The 12,099-nt window shown below is 43.1% G+C and overlaps 2 long non-coding RNA genes across 2 annotated transcripts in view; both read right to left on the bottom strand.

Moving 5' to 3' along the window:
* LOC110566463 (uncharacterized) overlaps window positions 1–2,659 on the bottom strand; it is a 42,360-nt gene extending 39,701 nt beyond the window's left edge. The window contains exons 1-2 of the long non-coding RNA XR_009592846.1: window positions 1,502–2,659; window positions 851–1,331 (exon numbers count right to left, since the gene is read on the bottom strand). This is a non-coding gene — a long non-coding RNA (uncharacterized LOC110566463). The remainder of the gene's footprint in view (window positions 1–850; window positions 1,332–1,501) is intronic.
* A 6,512-nt stretch (window positions 2,660–9,171) lies between these two features.
* The window catches only part of LOC132655172 (uncharacterized), a 29,626-nt gene continuing 26,698 nt past the window's right edge, over window positions 9,172–12,099 (bottom strand). Inside the window, exon 6 of the long non-coding RNA XR_009592845.1 lies at window positions 9,172–9,726. This is a non-coding gene — a long non-coding RNA (uncharacterized LOC132655172). The remainder of the gene's footprint in view (window positions 9,727–12,099) is intronic.

The following is a 12,099-nucleotide window of genomic DNA, read 5'->3' as shown; positions in this document are numbered from 1 at the left end:
TCCATCTTATTTGACTAGGAAATATTTTTGTTCTTCCCACCATTCTCTGCACTAGCTTATTGGCTAGATCAGCTAGCACAAGTTGAAGCCATTACAACCTCAGACAGTTTATTCCATGATTTGAAAATTGTTCACGGGCTACAGTACAGTTCTATACTCCACGTTTAAATGACGCTTGAAAAACAACCAGGAGTTTGACATTCAAAGAATGTAGTCCCGGCGCCCCCATCCATCAGAACTCTGGAAAAACACACACATTTTGTTTCTCATTCAAAATATTAATTTCCTACAGTGTTCCCAACTTCCTAAATCCACAGTTTCCTTGGGAAAATCCCCACAACCCTGGGAAGGTCCTTTATCCTATCTCAGTAACATTGCTCTTACGGGGCTGTTGTGGGGAAAATGGAATCCGCTGAACATTAAGGACTGTTTTTAATACCAGTCATGCAATTTGCAAGGTAGTCTACACAATTCAGATGCTATATAAATCTACTTGTATTGCAAAATTTATTAATTATGAGTCTTGAGCAAAGTCGCATTGTGGGCCGCAATCTACCTCATTCTTCTCTCTGATAAAATAGCCATTCACTCTCCTATAGACAGGAAGCCATTAGAAAACTTATCATGAACATATGTTTCCAACGGGAATTCAGAGAATATCACTGCTTCAGATTCCTTTCCCGGGGATGATAAAAGGAGACTTTTCTCCTTCTTTACCTCCTAACTCCTCTCTTGTTCGCTGTCCGAACTCTACTAACTGAAGGGACAACAAGTGGATTCCTTGAGGACAGCCAGACTGGTCTGGCCCATGGGAGTCCTGAGATCACCATGAGCAGCCAGAAATATTCACCTCTAGCCATTTGAAGTGATGATGTCATGGTAGCATTTTCACTGCTTCCTTTAAGCTTCCTTGAGGAGCCAGAGAAGGAGGAGGGTATATGATAGATGGAAGGACCAGATCACAGGCTACAAGCACTTCCTTGGCCTTTTTTATTTTTTTGCTTCTGGCTTGGAGATTTTGCTGCAACACCAGTACGTGCTCTCAGAAAACCACACAACAGTCTATCCAGGATCTGGGCACCGCTTTCTTAGACATGTGTCCTTCCTCCCAGAGAAAAGTCCTGCCGATGGACTTAGGTTTGTGCAAAGACAGGTTGTTAAGCACAGAGGGATGAGGACACGTGATTTCCACGGGGCGAGCAGAGAGGTCAGCTTAGAGCCGAACTCACCACAGTCCTCTGCTTTTCTGCAAAACAGAGGACACTCGTTGGACATCGTGGGCCCTTGGAGCAAGCTGCACTGCAGGCTGCAGACACACGTCGTCTAGAAACCTGGAATACCAGAAACAGATGTGGCAACACCCCATATCACTCCGGAAAAGGATGCAGTGTGAGGAAAACGAGCTAATATCAGCAAAGCACTTCGCAAGTAACAGGGTGAGGTAAGGACCTGGAACACCAGCAGGCATTGTGCCCCCTGGGTCCATCTGCTCTCTGCTTACCAAGCTGTTCTTCATCAGCTGAAGGAGGCCTTGCTCTCTTCTTGCCACGGGCTCTTCCAACGCCACCAAGATGCACACCTCCTTTCACATCACCATCCCATTTCCTACACCATCATGATTAACTCATTCAACAAACCTTTACTGAATACATTTTCAATATCCAGCTCAGAGCTTCAGGCTGGAGGTTCAGAGGACACACAGTCAAGTTAGAGGGGGAGACCCCGCTGAGTGACAAAGTGAAACACAAAGCAGAAAGAGAAAAGTAAATAGATCAGTGGATGGGGTCTATAGCACTGGGCACAGGAGGGACAGGAAAGTAAGCAAGTCCACGGGGAAGCTGCAGGGCCAAAAGTCAAAAAAGGCCTAGATGTGAGGAAACTTTAGAAGCCAATGAGGATGGTGTCTACCCAGCTGAGTGAACAGGAGCAGGATGCCTGAATAGAGAAAGCAAAAACTCAGGCAGTGAGTCACACAGAAGTATCCCTATGACTGCAAATGATGTGAACTAAATGAATCCAAGAATGGAGGGAGAGCAGGCAGGAGGGGAGGAGGGATTGGAGGCAGGACAGGAGGAGGAGTTGGAGCAGAGAGGATCACAAAGGCCTTCTTTTGCCTCTGTGGCCAAAGAGAGGCAGCCGGCCAGAAGCCAGGCATGAGACAGCTGTACATCAAGACAGAAACCCCATTATCCATGTCTCTAGAGGGGACACTAAGCCGCCTGGAGAGACCGCAGCACACAACCTGGCTCTGAGACTCGGGAACGTGGACCTTTGTTTGGGCTGCAGGGCCGGCTTCAGAGAGCACACAATGGCCAGTGTTGAAACTCCCTTTTTTGGAAGGAAGAACAGTTGCACATCTGGGGAAGGTTAGGGTCAAACATATAAATGAGAGGAGCGGAGTACATTACCCGAGACGCTCTGTCTGTGACGTCAATCGCTGCTGGCTTTGGACAGAGGTCGTTCTCGTGTGCATCAGGCAGGACCCATTAACATTGCCCAGCACTCTAGTGTTTATGTGGAAAATGTGAGCCAGGAAGTTTCTCCTCATTGTGATTTGGAGGTTGTCAAGGAGTCGTTCTTTAGTGGTTGGTTTCTGTCTCTCCCTTCTTACCAACCTCACTGTTTTCTGCTGCTCTTTGTCCTTGTCTACTCTCTCCCTCTAATCTGTTGGGAGACACAGGTTAGAGAATATGTGTCTCTAAACTTAGAGGGAGGGAGGGAGGGAGGGAGGGAGGGAGGGAGGGAGGGGGAGGGAGGGAGGGAGGGAAAGAATACATATTACATGTTAACTATTTACTTCTGTGTGCACTGTCTCTCCATTATAGACCACGCTGGCACCGCACCCATCTCTCTGTGGCTGCAGGCCCAGCCGGGAACTGAGCTCTCAGAGCACAGACCGCCCTGTTAATATAAAGGCCTTGTGCGTGTTGGCCTTTTGACTGATGATGACTTTCTCTTTCAGGCTTCAGGGAGCAAGCTGTTTGCTGCTCAGGCAACACCATGGCCTGTCCCCAAAGCCCCGTCACTAGGAGACAAGGCACCCAGCCAGCACCATCCTTTATCCCCTCAGCTGTCATTCAGAAAAGGGTTGTGGATGCCAAATCTGAGCATAGGAAAATCCTCACAGCCTTTAACAAACTTTTCTCACCTCTGCCCACCCCACACGCATAAGGCCATTACCACGACCTGGATAATGAACCTGGAGAATTAGATATGGTTTTTTCTTTTAACTTTCGTCTGACTACTTAGTTCTGGGCCAGTGTGAGGCACCACAGAGATCCACCACCAGCACTAGCCAAAGCATCATATGGGCTGATGATGCCATCATGTGGGCTATTATTCACTCCTGATGATCCACTTTAAGAAAGTAGGAAGAACTACAAAAACATACACCAAACTAACAAAACAAGCCATCAAATAAATGGGCTAATGAACAGAACATACCTCAAGGACGGAACAGACAGTTCTCAAAACAAGAAGCACAAATGGCCAATAAATATTTTTCAAAAGTGTTCAACATCCTTTGCCATCAGGGAAATGTAAACAAAAGTTGCTTTAAGACGCCATCTCATCCCGGTCAAAAATGGGTAATGGTCAAGAAAGCAACTGACAACAAATGCTGGAAATGAGAAAAGAACCCTTATTCACTCCTGGGGGAGGGTAAGCTATTGCACTCACTATGGAAATCAGTTTAAAAGTTCCTCAAAACACAACGACTACAGCTACCGTATGACCCAGCTACTCCTGGGTATGTGCCTAAATGACGGCATCTTACCACAGAGCTATTTGAACAACCATAGTTACTGATGCTTTAGTCATGATAGCAAGAACACGGAACAAACCTAGATGTCTACCAGTGGATAAATGGATTGAGAAAATATGCTGTATTCATACAATAGAAATTTGTGCAGCCATGCGGGAAAATGAAGTAGTGAAATTCTCATGAAAATGCATAGATCTGGAAATTATATTAGGTGAAGTAACCCAGACACAAAAATACAAATACAATATGTTCTTTCTCATAGATGGGTTGTGTGTGTGTGAATTGTGAGACAAGAAAGGAGATCTATGAGAAGAGCTCTTAAGAAAAGGAAGTCTTAAGGAAATAGGACAAATTAAAACTGGGTACTAGAGAATACATGACATGACAGTGGAGAGATGAGTCATGAGAGGAGAAAAGCTAGGGGATGGGAGAAGGGCTAGAAATTGGAAGAAGTCAGCAAGCCCAAAGAATATGTATGAAATGCCTGAATGAAGCCTACTACTTTGTATGTTGATTTAAAACAAAAGAAATCAATATCAAACAAAAACAATGAAAAAAGAGTCATCACAATGACTCTAACACTACTTGTGTGTTTTCTCAGCTACTGTCTACACCACTCAGATAGCCTTCCTCCATAAATACCAACTGCTATGAAGCTTGAGAGACAAAGAGAAGACAAGGAAATACAAGCTCATTTTAATGCCAGTTCAATCAGGCATTGACTACATAGCCAATGAGCTAGAGGAGGGAAAAGAAGGGAGAGAGAATACAACTTTAAAACTTTTACAATTTATTGATAGCATTTTGTTATATTTATTTATGGTATTAAATGACATAATCAAAAATAGAAGCTCATTTTCAGTAAATACTTTGATGTGTGCATGTCAATGCACTTATCTCAATTAGTCTCTGTATCAATTCTACTCCTAAATGGGACCACTCTTCTGACTTTTATCACCGTAGAGTTGTTGGTCTTGCCCATGCATCAACTGAGTCCTATACTGTGCATAATGTCATTCTTTTACCTCAACAAGATGCTTTTGTTACTCCACTATATTATGCTTAATAATTTCTTTCTCATCATAGTGTAGGTCCCTAGACTCAACATCTCAGTAATACATACCTCAGTTGGAGGTCAGAAGCAACTTAATTCAATTTTTAGGACTCCCAGCATTTTTACTGCAACTGGGCACCTGTTTGGGTCAAGGATGCGTATATAAAAAAGCATGTTTTCCCAGAATTCCCAAGATGCCTCAATAGTGTACTTAATTTTAATTGAAGCTAGAAGACTGAAGCATAACCAAGTCACTCTGCATGTGCAGCACAGCACAGGAATGCCAGTGAAGACGGTGGCAACAGTGGTGGTGGGAATGATAATTATCCCAGATGGAAGTTTTCTCCAGACCTAATACTGTGTTAATCACCATCACAATGAGCATCCTGACTGACTCACAGTTAGAATCCCCGGAGCCAGCACAATGGCTGGTACATAGGTTCTCAAACATACCAAGTACTAAGCTTCACTTGTTCCACTCTGTATCCTTTAGAAGCAAATATCATGACCTCTATATTTAAAAGAAGAAAATGCAATGTCTTCTTTTAAATTGCCTAAAGTTAATCAGCATAAACACGGGGTAGGGGGAATAAAAAAAACAAGTCCAGGTTTAACTGTTCTACTTTACCCTGGGATGAGATTTAAAGAGACACCCTTTCAGTGAGGGAGAAACTGGGGAGGAATTTGGGTGAGCTTGGGAATGGACTCTTACAGATGCTGACTAGAAGGACACACTGGAGGGGGGCTCACTTCCACTAATACTCTAAGGAAGGGACGGCATCCTCCTCACTGGCACAGGAAGGACGAGGATTCCTATGGTACTTCACAATACGCTCTTTATGTTGGATTTCACTTTTCTGTTTTACAATGAGAAAACAGGGTTCTGAAAATTTCATTGAGAGCCTAGCCTTTAACGGATGAGGCATCTCTCCATTCCAATCAGGCTTCTGAACACGAAGTACCAACACTGACCAGGAGTCACACAGTAAGTTATGGCACCACAAAGCTAAGTCAAATCCGCCTAACATCAATGCCTTTCCTTTTTCAACTCACCCCGCTAGGTGTGGCCACTCCTAGAGATTTAGTGGACTCTGTTATCAGCACCACAAGAACACCATGCAAAAGAGAGGAAAATAGAATTGAACATCACAGCATGTTTTCTGAGCACTCATGACTTGCCATGCTTAATCTAATCGGTTCTCCCAGTGACTCATGAAGAAAGAACCATTTTATTCCCACATTATAGAGGAACCATTGAAACCCACAGAGTTAAAGTGACTTGCACAAGTCACATAAATATTAAGTCGCCAAGATTCAAAGTAAACCGTTCAAGAAGGAGAAAATCCCAGAGAAAGTCTTAGGATGCTGCAAGCATCACAGCTCAGGAATCCGTAGTGTCCAAGCCTGACCTCACAGCATAGAGGTTAAATTAAGGAGAGATATGTGGTCATAACCACAGCAGAGGCATGCACCTACAGACCAAACAGACAAAGCTCCTTTATTCCGGGGATCTTGGTGGTTTAAAATGAAAGTATTTTCTAGGAAAGACAGTAGTGTTGGGGAGATGGTTCGGTCAGTAAAGCGCTTGTCCCACAAACATGGGAACTTGAATTCACAAACCCAGACCCTGCACAAAACCTGTGCCTGATAGTACATGTCATAGCACTGGTGAAGAAGAGACTGGTCAGACCCTTGGAGCTCACTGTCTGGCCAGTGTAGCCAATTGATGGGCTCCAGATTCAATGAAAGACCTTGAGGAAGGCCAACATGTTTCTGTTCTTCCTGCTTGACACGTTCCTAGAATCCTGGTCCTTGACTGCACCCATTCTTCTAACGTCTGTCTTGTGTTGACCTCAATCAAAACCATGCCCTGCCCATGCAGATTCCTCGGGTTGGTTCCAGAGCGTAGTCAATGGCAGCTTGACCCAACAGCTATGCCAACATCCACCACATTGCTCAGCACCCTCATTTCTTCTTTCTCCTCTTCTCACTCTCTCTCTCTCCTGTGCTCCAGTTTCCTTCCATCTCTCATTCCTCTGTGTTTCTAATATAGTGAATTTGTCTCTCTAGTGTGGCTTTGCTTCTTGCCAGCTCAAGTCCTTACAACTTCACCTTTTTCTAGATTATTATTGATTGTTTCACCAAATTAATCTCTTTAAGAGAAAAATCTTCACGTTAAGAGAAAGCTTCATTTTACTACTAAGCCAATAAATATAAATAAACACTGTTGATCTGTGTGATGACTAACTGTGGTTTGTTAACTTGACCAGATGTAGAGATTAACGGAGAATGAATAAAGTACTACTTTGAAGCATTTCTGTGAGATGTTTCTAAAGAAGATTGGCATGTGGGTTATAAACCCAGCGGGTGAGATCTGCGATTCATGTGGCTAAGAACCATCCAGTTGGCTGTGGGCCCAGGTAGAGCAGGAAACAAGAGAAAAGCAAACTCCTGTCCAGTTCTTTCTCCCTGGGCAGGCACTCTTTCCCCTGTTGATTGCTTTTGGACACCAGACTCTGGGCTCTTGAACCTCTGGACTCTGGAATTTGCACCAGTGGAATTCTGGAGACTCTAGGGCCTTGTCCTCAAACCAGAATTTGCACCATTGACCTCTCTGGTGCTGACACTTCTGTCGAGGCTACTGACTTGTCTAGTTTCCCAGCTGGGAGAGGGGAATAGATAAATACAGGTATTCCCTTGCTTCTGTTTCTCTGGAGTTATTTAGTTATCCTACTATTTGCAAATATTTCTGATATTTTGTTCCTGATGAAGAATCTCTCAGTCGGAGTATATCCTGAACACACTTCCGAAGATGCTAAGTAATTCCATTAGAAAATCAAAGGATATAATGAAAACCATCAAACAGCTCTGCAGCAACTGTATGCTATCCTTAATGACCAAGTCCTTAGGGCCTGAGGATTTTCCCTGTGCAGTATCATGGCTAAGCTTAAGAGGCATTGTACAGAAGTAAAAACATTACTGTTCCCAAATGTCCAGTACTTAGTATGGAAATTATATTGGAGGAAGAGACTGATGTTAAATCCTTTCCCTAATGTTTAGGACTAAGAGCTAGAAATGTCATTTTCCTTGTGAACCCACCATAGAATTGTGTTTCACACACATTAAACCTCACCGGTTCCCACTCAGTTTCACGCAGCATGTTTCCCATGTACCCACCATGGCTTGAACCCTACCCCAAGTCTGCCTCCTAGATAACTATAGACTTACAGGGTCTTCTAAAGAGAAGACCAAAGAACGCGAAGAGAAGGAACATAGGGAGTAATGTACTTTTCCACCTCAGATCCTGTTCTGTTGCTGACGTACAGCTAATACTGAGGCTTAATTTGCTGTTTGGTTGTTTTGTTGCTTTAAACAGTCTCATTATCCAGCCCAGGCTGGCCTCGCAATCATGATTCCCCTGCCTCGGCCTCCCAAGTGGAGGAATGAGAAGCATTTGCCCCTCCCCCCATGCTCAGTTAAGATTAGCACTTTTAAATGAGCGGAATGAAATTAAAATTATTATTTATGATTATCTAGTTAGATGAAAGTATTAAAATTACTTTTATGGTAAGAAAATTTAAAAGTCTGGCTAGCCTCAAACTCAGAAGGATCTACCCACCTCTCTTTCTCTCATGAGCACTGGAATTAAAGAAAGGAGCCATCACACACACTAAATTAAAAACATTTGATTGCTTGAAAATCTCTACATCATCTTGAACTTCTCATAAATTTCCAGTAATCTTTTTTCTTAGATACAGGAGCAGATGCAACATTTAACTTTTTAAATGTATAAATCACAAAACAATGTACTTCCAGGTAGAAATAAAATAGAATAGTTAAATGTTCAAACATCCAGCTACAAGATCAAGGAAATATGTTTTGGAACAGACCAAGAAGAAATAGGTAAAGGGCTGGAGACACAGCTCAATAGTAGAACACTGGCCTGTATTCTACTATTCATTTGTCTGAGATCCAAGGTTCAGCCTCTAGTAAGACACAGACATAAACAAAGATGGAGAGATTGGAAATGCTAAAATGTGTAATTTTTTAAAATAAGTATTTTAGACTGACGACAGAACACATAAACATTTTAAGGAAAATATTAATAAAATGAAATAGACATAACCAATTGTATACTTTTGTCATTTAGAGCAAATAATTTTCTCAAGCTTCCATAAAATGTTTATGTTACACAAACCAAAATATGCAAAAGGTCAAATGAAAAACATGAGACAAATAGCTAAAGACAAACAAATGTAAGTAAGGAGAAAATTACACAGTGCACTTCTCATAAAAAGTAGCTTTTGCATATTAAAAGTTAAGTGAAAAATTTAAGTCATTAAAATGTCCACATTAAAAGAGAAAATTACTCATGGCATAAACTATAAACACAAGGAAAGTCACTTACTTAAAATACGTAGAGAAACCTCTGCTATTGGTACTTACTGGGGATGCAAATTCAATTTGTGGGAGGAAAACACATTAATTTGCAGCCAGAAATTTCAAATGAGATGGGTGGTGCAATAAAAGGGCAATCAGCGGTTTAAAGTGGCTGTTGTGCAGAGGTCAGGGTGGCAGGAAATGGGACTAATACTTTCTGTTTTTCCTCTCTTCTTCAGCTTCCTGGCTGACATCTTATCTCTGCCTGGTCTTCTACATCATTAGACAAATGAAACCAGATTGCGAATGTCCTTAAATGCCATGGAAAGATGGAAAGCAGCTTAGATTTGCTCCCTATCGGTCAACAAGAGCACATTCAGAGATCATGAAGTAGAACCCATCACGAGCAAATATGTGTGGTTGGTGGGTTAAGGACGGCAAAACTAACCTCTGTGGGTTTATCGTAGATGCCAGGAAACATTCATTCAAAGCTTGATTGTTGTGTCACGTGGAAAGCCACATGTTCCAGCTGAAGAGTGAGTAGAAAGAAAACAGGCTTGCTCAGGAGACTGGTGAGACATATCAGCCAGCGGTGAAGAGTGGGTGATGCTCTGACAGAGGACCCCAATTCAGTTTCTTGCTCCTGCATCAAGTGCCTTACAACTGCCTGTAACTTTTGCTCCAGAAGATCCATTGCCCTCTTCTGACCTCTGCAGGCAACGGCATTCAGGTGCATATAACCAACACATGCATACATATAATTTAAAACATAAAAATAAATATTTTTTTAAAAATAGCCACTACCTCACATCTTGTATGTGGGCATGGAAGAGAGTAATTAGTTTATGTGAGGAATCCAAGAATCTGAGACTATTTGACCCAGTGTTGGTGTCAGCAATTACTTTATCCATTCTTTTAACATTTGCAAACACAGATGAGGATTTTCTTTGTGCCATGATGGGGAGAAGGACCCAGGACAGATGCTAAGTCATCCAGGGAGCTTAGGCAAGAAAAATTGAAATGGGTAAAAAACAAATGTAACCGATGGCATCATAACAAACCAACAGAAGAAGATACTGAAATGTAAGGGCAAAGTGTACCCTGGAGTCTGGAAGTCCTTTGTGAAATTCTGAGTTGTGAATCTTCATTTTATTGCTAAGACATCCTTGGAAAGTGACTGGCTTTATTCTGCATGATCTAAGTCAGTGGCTCACAACTTTCCTAATGCTGTGCCCTTTGTTACAGTTCCTGCTGTCGAGGCGACCCCCACCCGCCCAACCATAAAATTGTTTCGTTGCTACTTCATAACTGTAATTTTGCTACTGCTATGAATTGTGATGTAAATTTCTGATATGCGACCCCTGTGGGTTCCTCCTCGGTTCTTCATAAATTCTGTGATTACTCTCAGCCCATTATGGCCTTTGAGTTTATACTTCCTCTGTCTACAGGAGTCTTCCTATTACTTTCCATGTCTGGCTCCTTCCATCTCTTTGGTCTCACCTTGAACATCAATAATTTTGAGTACGCAAGCAAGTGAACTGGGGAAGGATCATTGTTCAGGCAGAGGCCGTGGAAAAGCACAAAGGACTTCAACAACGTTTCGCCTTAAGTTTGGAACACAGAGAGAAGCCAAGAACAGGGTGAAGAGGCCAGACAGAGAGCAGGGAGGCGCCAGTCCACACCGAGCTTTAAAGAGTTTCATCTTCATCAAAAGCATAATGAGCACACAGATGGGAAAACATAATATTCCAGTGATCTTCAGCTCAAACCAAAAGAAACTTTGTTAAAAAAAAAAAAAAGTAATAATAATACAGCCTGGTGACGGGCCAACCCTGGCACAGTGGGAGCAGAGTCTGTTGTCCCACACCAGTTCCCTTCTGGCTAGCCCTCTCACCATGACACATGGGCACCCTGCCGCCAACCTCAAACTAGAAGATGAGCCACAGCTCATGCTCTGAAGTTTCTCCAACTGTTCCCAGAGCATCAAACTGCTTCCCAGCTCAGGCGCGCCCCACCCTGTGTCCCGTTTCCTCTGCATGAAAAGCTTTTCCAGTTCCAAGCATATTCACCCACTTAACTCCTCTCCCTCCTGCCTCCGCCGAAGCACCGTTTCTCCGGAGAAGACTGCCCTGACCTCCTCCGCTCTGAACTACACTGGAGCTATCGCATGATGCTGTAACTCCCTGGAATACAGCTCCAAGGGATCGCTGTTCATTTCGAAGCAATAGCCACAGTACACATCCAGCTGAAAACGGAGGCTAGCGGTTAACGTCCAAGGTTTTCTGCTTAGCGCCTCAGCAGACACAGGAAGCAGAAAACTTCTAGAAATAGAGGACAGTGATTTTCAGTTAACCTAGTTGACTAGTTAATGCCTTTCCTTCGTGACAGATCGAAATCTGTACTGGAGAGGGATCAACGAGGAGCAGCTCCAGCAAGGCAGCATGCCTCAGTTCCAGTAAGTGTCCAATTAATAATAGATGAATGGCTTTGTATCATTCTTGGATGCAGGATTCACCTCCTAGGAACATTCTTGCTGAATGTACGTGGCAACATGGAGTCTAGTCTGAGGACGTGATTCAGAGTAAAACTTAGGACTGTATTTAGCTTAAGTTTGTGCAATATGGACTTGGGCATTATAAACAAGATAATTTTATTCTTCACAGTTCATGCGCTAGAAAGTTCAAGAGGAAAGTGTTAGATTCTCTGCTTGCTGACAACCACCTTCCTCACGGTGACCATCTTTTCAACATACCTTCTCCGTGTAGCTCAGGAGCAAAGTCCTCACAGAAGGCCTTTTCTTAAGGTCAGCGGCCCCATGCATGGGGCCTTCCAAAGGCACCATCGCATAACGCCATCGCTCCTGGAGGCAAAGGTCTCAGTACATGGGTTTCCGTGAACACAT

Source organism: Meriones unguiculatus, chromosome 7, assembly GCF_030254825.1.
Source record: "Meriones unguiculatus strain TT.TT164.6M chromosome 7, Bangor_MerUng_6.1, whole genome shotgun sequence".
Lineage (NCBI taxonomy): Eukaryota > Metazoa > Chordata > Mammalia > Rodentia > Muridae > Meriones > Meriones unguiculatus.
Note: the sequence above shows the minus strand (reverse complement) of the source record. Positions and strands in the feature narration are given on the sequence as shown.